The sequence below is a fragment of the Sapajus apella genome, unplaced genomic scaffold, assembly GCF_009761245.1.
Source record: "Sapajus apella isolate SASKATOON/1434 unplaced genomic scaffold, GSC_monkey_1.0 scaffold99, whole genome shotgun sequence".
Lineage (NCBI taxonomy): Eukaryota > Metazoa > Chordata > Mammalia > Primates > Cebidae > Sapajus > Sapajus apella.
This window is the reverse complement of record NW_022437039.1, coordinates 6,663,027-6,671,831: the sequence shown is the minus strand read 5'-3', so window position 1 is coordinate 6,671,831 and position 8,805 is coordinate 6,663,027.

Here is an 8,805-nt window from a genome sequence, read left to right as displayed (position 1 = left end):
GACTATTCCTGATTATGTGGTCACATTGCACTCTGGAAAAGTTTCAGGCTGGGCACGGTGGCTCACACCCGTAATCCCAGCATTTTGGAAGGCCAAGATGGGAGGATCACCTGAGCCCAGGAGTTTGAGACCAGCTTGGGCAACATAGTAAGACCTTGTTTCTACAAAAAAATAAAAAATAAAACATCAGTCATGTATGGTGGTAGATGCCTGTAGTCCCAGCTACTCAAGAGGCTGAGGTGGGAGAATTGCTTGAGTCTGGGACTCATACAGTCTTAAGTGATTGCAGTAAGCCATGTTCACACTACTGCATTCTAGCCTGGGTAACAGAGACTCTATCTCAAAAAATAAAAAAGTTTCAGAATTTTGGCTAATAAGCCATGCCATCTATAGTATGTCTTGTCATGCATTGGTATAGTATATAATCCACCTGAAATGCTGCAAATAATTAATCCTGTCAGCCTTTTAGAGCCTTGATTATTAAAGTGTGATCTGTGGCCCAGCAGCACCTGAGGGCTTATTAGAAATGCAGTCTCAGCCCCTACCCTAGGCTTACTGTAGTGGGTAGAACTGTGTGCCCCAAAAGATAAGTCACTTAGTACCTTAGAAGGTGACTTTATTTGGAATAAGTACCTTTGCAGCTGTATTTAGTGTAAGGATCTAGAGATGAATCCATGCATACTGCTGTCCTTATAGCAGAGAAGAGGACACAGAGACACACCAGAAGAGACTCGAGTGAAGACAGAGGCAGAGATGGGAGTAAGGTATCTATAAGCAGAGGTTGACATCTGCCAGAAGCCGGGAGAAAGGCATGGAGCCTGCAGAAGGAACCAACTTTGTAGATAACTTTATTTTAGACTGCTGACCTCCAGAACTGCAAGAGAATACATTTATATATATATATTTTAAGTCACCGCATTTGAGGCAATTTGTTATGGCAGCAGTAGGAAATTAATACACTTACTGAATCAGAATCTGCATTTTAACAAATCCCCAGGTGATTCATATGCATATTAAAATTTAGGAAGCACTGCTGGAGCATTTACAATGTATGTTAACATCTATCACTCTTTCAGCCTGTTTTAAGGGTTTAGCTTAAGACTTCCTTTTCAAAGGAAATCTTACTAAACTGAAGGAAGTTATTCAGCTCTGCTAGAGTCAGGGGGTTGGTGGGAGTGGCGTAGGGTGACTCACTTGGCTTCTTGCTGCTGACCTCAGCCCCTGCAGAGTTGAGTTATATACACTGCCAAGTTCTGTAACAAAGTGTATGTGTGATCGGTCAATTCGTGAACTGCTCGTGTCATGTAAGCAAGATTGTGGTGCTAAAAAAAAAAAAAAATGAAACCAGAACTCAAACCTGCTTCTTAGGACTCAAATTGGTTTTGCTTTTTAAAATTGTATTTTTATTTTTTCCTCTAATATCATAAATTCTTTCTCAGAAAGGATGTAAAACTTATAGAAAGATCATCCTCTTTAATCACTGGTAGGAATTTTGAGTTTTATTGGGAGTAAGATTAGCATCCAGATATTGGTGTCATTTATGGTCTCACAGTAATGACTCTTTCTTTGGAAACTGGACATCGGGAGCAAATCACTATTTCCGATTTTGTTAGCAGTGACCCCCTACCTAGCACTAACTACTATGAGCTGGGTACCGTGAATACCTTCCCCCTCCATAGATTGTACTCAGAGGCAAGATAGGTTTACAGACTTTTCAGTTTGCTGACCTCACAGGACAACTTAAGCAAGAGGGTCACTGCTCAGATCTTTGTGCAGTCGGTAATGTCTTTCCTGAACTAGTTACTGAATACCACTGCGTACCTAAGCAAGTCACACAAGTCCCTCCCCATGCCTTGCAGAAGCAGGACTAAGAGCTAGGTCCCCATCTGAGTATCCACTCTGCGTTTTACTAGCTCTGTGATACTGGGCCAATTAGTTTCCTATACCCTACATAATACTGGTGCCTATATGAGGTGACTTTCAGGAATGAGTTAACACATGTAATGTGCTTAGAGCATGGCCTCACACATGGCCGGGTGCGGTGGCTCACACCTATGATCCCAGCACTTTGGGAGGCCAAGGTGGGCAGATCACGAGGTCAAGAGATCGAGACCATCCTGGCCAACATGGTGAAACCCCATCTCTACTAAAAATAGAAAAATTAGCCAGGCATGGTGGCACACACCTGTGGTCCCCGCTACTCAGGAGGCTGAGGTGGAAGTATCACTCGAACCCAGGAGGTAGAGGTTGCAGTGAGCCGAGATTGCGCTACTGCACTCCAGCCTGGTGACAGAGCAAGACTCCGTCTCAAAAAAAAACAAAACAAACAAAAAAAACCATAGCCTTGCACAAGCATACAAGAAAACTAGCTGTTCTTACACCTCCCCACCCTCATAGTCCTTGTGTTAACAAGTCTCTATCACTCTACAGAGGAAGGATGTAGACTTTGCCTAGTTCTGACTGTGTTTAGCTCATTTCATGGTTCACTAGGCACAAAGCCTTTATTCAACCTATAATTATGAATCCACTGGACTCACTATTTTACCTGATTTCACTAGCTCTGAAATTTCTCAGCTAAGGAACTCATTATATCCCATAAAAGAAGAGTCGCTATTTTAGCGTATCTTTGATCCTAGTCCTTTATAAGCCATTCCTCTGATTTCGCTGCCGTCTTTCACCTTCACACCTGATGCCTGCCCAGCTGTCCAGGTTTCTAGGTGGCTTTCCATCTACAGGGCTCAAACCCTAGTGCTTAGCCTGAGGCTTAACCAGAATTATTTTGGGCTGAAAGGAAACTTGGAAACAATTAAATTCAATGACAGCACTTTTAAGATAAAACTGAAAGACAAGGAGAAAGGGAAAGATAATTGAAGCGATGGCACTTTACCTAGATTATTACTTACTAGGATGTTGTTCTTATTCCCCTTTTACGAATGATTAATGTGGGGTTCAAAGAGCTGTGTAATTTACCCAGGGTCATATAGTTGGAATGCGGTAAATTCAAGATTTGAACTACCCTTCCTGTTTCCAAAGCATATGTTGGTCATTTCACTAAATCATGTGACTTAGATGCCGTGTGGTTTACCCCAGGTCACAGATCTCATGGAGGATGTCTGGGATTTTGATGTAACACTGCCCACCAGCCCCACCCCACTTCAGCTTGGCTGATAGCAAGGCCTTTTAAAATAATGGGATTTTTAAATCTGCTCAAGTTATACAAATGCTTGAAAGGCATTCATCATTCTTAAAGCAGAATATTAAATGTTGCTCATGCAAAAGGCATCATCTGATAAACCAGCTACTTAGAGTTTGTCAAATCCAGGCATTGTGATAAACTACTGCTTACCATAAAAGAATGTATTTATAAAACCATGAAAGTGAGCATATCAGAATAGATAGTAAATTCTCTTTCTCTTATCTTTACAGAAATGTTTTCCCTTCTCAGCAAGCAGAAGGACACTAGGGTGGGAGGGCTGACGTTGCCACCTCAAGTTTCCAATTTGATTTAGAGGTCATTCCTATGAGCTAGCGGCCCCCTTCTTGCTTCTCTGAGCTCCGGGAGCCAGGAAAGAGAGTTTGCTTCCTTTCTAGTGGTCATGCATGCTGACCTTGGCTTAGTGCAACAGACAATGGCAGGGATGATCAATATCACAGCAGCAGCTATTTGTAAAACTATTATGGGCCAAGAATTGTCCAAAGGACTTTTCAAGCAGCATCCTATTTGATCTGCCAGCAACCCTACGAAGTAGATAATATTACTATCTCCATCTTACAGATGAGACTGAGGCTTAAGGAGGTACGTTGGCTTGGGGACGGTTACACAGCTAGAAAATGACAAAACTAGAATCCAAACACAGGTCTGCCTGACTCCCAAGAACCTACTGTTAACCCCAGCTCTACTCTGACCAGCTGTGTGACCTTGGGCACATTACTTCATGTCTCTGAGCCTATCTCATCTGTAAAATGAGAGCAAGAAAATAAGCTCACTTACATGTTTGTTTTGATGATTAAATTAGTCTATGCATCATGTTCAGCACAGTGTTGGGTGTATAATAAGTGCTCAGCAAGTACCAGCTCTTAAACTACAGAGTATCCATCCTGCCCCTGTAAGGGGTCTGCTGATGTAATGTTTTCATAAGATTAGTGGGATTTCTTTTGAAGTGCTCTACTGAAGCTCCTGCTGCTGACCTTCTGGAATGATAGTGAGCTGAATTGCTCTGAAACACTTCTGGGCAACTTGATGATGTCCATGGCCTTCCCAACACTCAGACCGAGTGGGTCAGTGGCTACACTTCCCTTTCATAGCTGAGCTCCACTTCAGGATCCTGGAGGGGACAGGAATCCCCCTGACCCCTGGTAGGGTCTGCCTGCTGTTGCAAGCATTATGAAGGAAGTGACTCTTGTCATATGTGACCTGTTCTTCACCCACATCTTTGCCCACTGGACACCATTTGAATGGGATCCATTATGGATTTAACAGGAAAAGCTTTGGAAGTTTACTTGGATCCCAGGACACTGACCAAGACATCTAGTCACTGTGATAGGGTGACTTTGACCATAATTCATCCATTCATTCATTCAACAAACTTTTTGTGTGTGTGCCAAACCTGTCATGTCTCCGTTAGCTAAAAATTGTCCTGTTTGGGGAACAGTTCTGCATGATATCCCAGGATCAAGTTTAGAGCTCCCTTTGAGATCATTTTTTAATGTAAAAATTCATTCATGTCATTATTCTGCTTATTCATGACTTCCCATGGCCCATATGGTGAAGGACAAACCTTGACCCTACCATCCTTTCCATTCTTACTTTGGCCACTCTCCTCCATCATGAAAGGCTCCATCAAGTTCCCCAGCTCTAGAAAATGGCAAGTTATTACTGATCTGACCCCAGGGCCTTTGTACATGCTGTGTCCTTGTCCTGGAACATACTCCCCTGCCTCCTCATCCTTCAGGTTTCAGTTGTGCTGACTCCTCAGACCCCTGTCATACATTTTCAGGGAACAATGCTCATTTACTTGTTGAGTCCATCCCCAAGTTTTAATTAATTTTTAGTTTAGCAATTACTCATTTAATGACTGTGTCTTTGTATGAGTTCCCTTAAAATCAGAGCCTGAATACAGAATGGGATGGTAAAGAAGGAAAATAAAAGAATGTCATGCAACATAAATAAGTTTTAGATGTTTACTAGATGGGGCATATGGTTTACAATGCTGTGTTGTGTACTTAAACATTTGCTAAGAGGGCAGATCTTAAATCAAGTGCAGTCACCGTAAAAAGAAAACAATATAGATAGGAGGGCAGGAGGAAACTTTTGGAGGTGATGGAGATGTTTATGGCATTGATTGTGATGTTGGTTTCATGGATGTATACTTATCATCAAACACATCGACTATATACAGTAAACATATTCAGTTTTTTGTATGTCAACCATAGCTCAATAAGGTGGTTTTTAAAAAGTGGAAGTGTCGTTGAGCCACCACTGAGAGCAGAGGGTCTTGGTTCCAACAGAACTTTCTGAAGACTCCAGAGAATGCTTCTCAGAAAGAAGATTGGGACATTTATCTACTTCCCGTTATTCAACCCTCCAATGGTTGAAGGTTTCTTCTAGAAATGTTAATTCCCCATACTTCCAGGGTCTCCTTGTATATGGGTCAGGCAGTTTCCTATAGCATCAGAGAAGAAGGTGGGACAGAAATCAGAAAAATACATGGTGAACACTTGAGGTGGGATGCCTTCAACACAAGGAGAGTCCAAGGTCACAGAGAACTGTCCATCACAGCTGTAGCTGAAATAAGGAGCCATGGCAGAATGTGTTTTCTAAAGATGGTCCAATCCCGAATGTTCTTTTTATGATGTGGCATTGATATTCCTGCCTCAAGCAATGGGGTCTATATTCCCTTCCCTTAAAATTTCCAAAGCTAGATCATAGAAAGCAAAACGGATTATGCTGGGTCTCTCTCTCTCTCTCTCTCTCTCTCTCAAGAATCTCTAGAGATAGTGAAGGAGTGAGTCTTCAGAATGAGCCCCACCCCAGTCACCACCTGACTGCAACTTCATGAGAGAACCCAAACCAGACAGCCCAGCCAACCTTCTCTCTAATTCCTAATCTAGAGTAACCATGAAAGTTCATAAATTAGAACGTTAAGCCCCTAAGTTTTGGGGTGATTTGCTTCTCAGCTGTAGTAATTAAACCATGACTACACATGGAATTGAAGCATCAATGGCACTTAGTAAAGGCCAAGTCCCCAAATAGACTGTAAGTTTAATGATGCAGGAGCTGTCTATTTGTGATTTTTTTTTCTGATTTATTTTCAATGCTCAGTTGCTCTGCCTGAGACATAGTAGACTCTCATTAAATGTTTGACCCATGAATGCCTGAATCAATCAATCAGTGCATGACACTTGAGGCCAGGAATGTAAAAGGGTATTGTCTGAGATCAGAGAAAGACAGTTCTTAGGGATTTCAAAGACTTGGGAACTGGGATAGCTACTATAATACTCTGGGTGTAATCCATTTAGGAGTTGATTTTTACCATCCTCTGGCTATTGTGCCAGGCCTGGCAAGCAGAACACAAAATATTGTCGTTTATGGAAAACAGAGAAGTAAAATTGTAGGTATTTCATGAAATCATTTGAGTCCTGAGTTTTGGTGTCTCTAGCCAGCGCTTCTGATTCATACCAGCAGGATCCATGTGGTTCAGCATGAATAAATATGGGGATATTGATATAATTGTGTTGGAGGGAAATTTAGAAATAAATTGCTTTGGCTATGTGGCTTAACGCTGAAGCCAAAACCTATGTGACAACTTAAATTAATTTAAATTAAAATGCTCCTCATCACACTAGCCAAATTCCAAGGGCTTAATAGTCTCACATGGCTGGTGGAAACAATATTAGACAATGGGAAGACAACGTTTCTATCATCGCGGAAAGTGTTATTGAAGAGAGTGGCTCCACAGCTTTTAGTCATCAGAATTTCATCACTCAGCCCCATCATTGTGACTGTTCACAGTGCCTCTTGCACCCATGATCTAATTAAAGTGTACCCAAAAAACAAAAGAGCAGTAGCTGTGAAGATTTTTTTAAACACGCAAAAGCTTAAGTTGGGGAAAATGGAAACAGCTGTTAATGTGAGAGTAATTATCGCACTCCACTAGTATTTGTTGAGGGTTATATTTGAAGGATGATTCCAAGGATTTGAGAATTGTAATGGTAAGCCTTCCTGGCCTCATAGATTTTCTGAACCAGAAAGAGGCACATGTATAAAGGGGCATTTGCCCATTCAAATGACATTTCTTGAGCACTTACTATATTTTAGGAGATGCAGATATGAATAAGGCAAAGTTGCTGGTTTCCAGAGAGTTCATGGTCTACTTGTGAAGACAGATAAACAGAAAATTACATCACTATAATGAATGCTGTTTAGAGTTGCACTAAACACAGATGGCTAAAAGAAGCCAGTTATAAGAACAGCAATTTCAGCCACTGGTAATTTTGTTTGGTGTTTTGCTGAAGGTGGGGAGCTACCTATTTTTTCTCCCAATACTTACCTAGTTGTTCAAGCCCTGTAGATTAAACAAAACTTATGCTCCACACCAATTTAAAACGACACTTTTATCATGCATTTGCTACTCCCCCCCACCGTGTGTGTGTGTGTGTGTGTGTGTGTGTGTGTGTGTGTGTGTGTGAGAGAGAGAGAGAGAGATACTACATCTGTTGCTAGTCTCTCTTCTATTCCATTAATCTGTCTCTTTTTGAAATAGTGCCACGCTTTTCAATGTATTGGTCCCCTAGCACACTCAGATATTAAACACATTATAATCTCACTTTGTTAACTTTCTTAAATTTTCTTTCCTTGGCTTTCCTTGGTACTTATTTGTCCAAATGCATTTTAGAATCACTTTGTCAAGTTTCTCAAAAATGTCCTACTGGGATTAATATTGTAATTGCATTAAACCAGTAAATTAATTGAGAGAGAACCTATTTATAACATTGCATCTTGCCTTTTAAGGACATAATATGTTTCTACATTAAACCAAGGTATTTTTTAATGTTCCGCAGTAAAACTTTGGTTTTTTTCCATACAGTTAAGTTTATTCCCTATGGGTTTGAAAAACTATTTTGCTGCTCTGGGAGAAGAGGATTGTTTTTCCACTATATTTTCTAACTGCTTATTGCTAGCATATAAGACATGAATTGATTTTTTTGTATTTTTTGTGTAGCTATTTTGCTGCCCTTTTTCATTAGTTCTAAGACTTCTTCAGGGGGCTTTCATGGGCTAGATAATCATATTGCCTATAAACGATGATTCAGTGTCTTCTTTCCAAATAAAGCGATCCTTCAGAAACACAAAACTGCTGATTTCCTTCTCCTGCTCCCATTGTCTGCAGTAAAGATCCAAATCTTCTAAGAGGGAATAGAAAATACTCTGTGATCCTGCCACATCCTCTAGATTCTGCGTTCTGCATCCACACTGCCTTCATTGCTGTACGGCCATCTCCAAGTTCTGGCAGACTCCCAAACATAGCCCAGGCTCTATGGTTGTTTCATACCTGGACTCTCCCTTCTTGGCCTTGATTCATCTTAAAATCTCAGCCCAGGAATTTTACGTATTCTCCTATGAGAACGTGGGCCCTCAGGTTCTCCTATGCTCTTGGAATGGCTAATAAGAATCATTCATCACCATAGTGTATCTGCAGTATAGGCAGGAACATTAGCTTTTGCATTAGAAACCTTGAGGTTGTACCTTGGATACACCATATATCAACTGTGTACCATGGGTAAGTTAATTTGTTCTTCATTTTT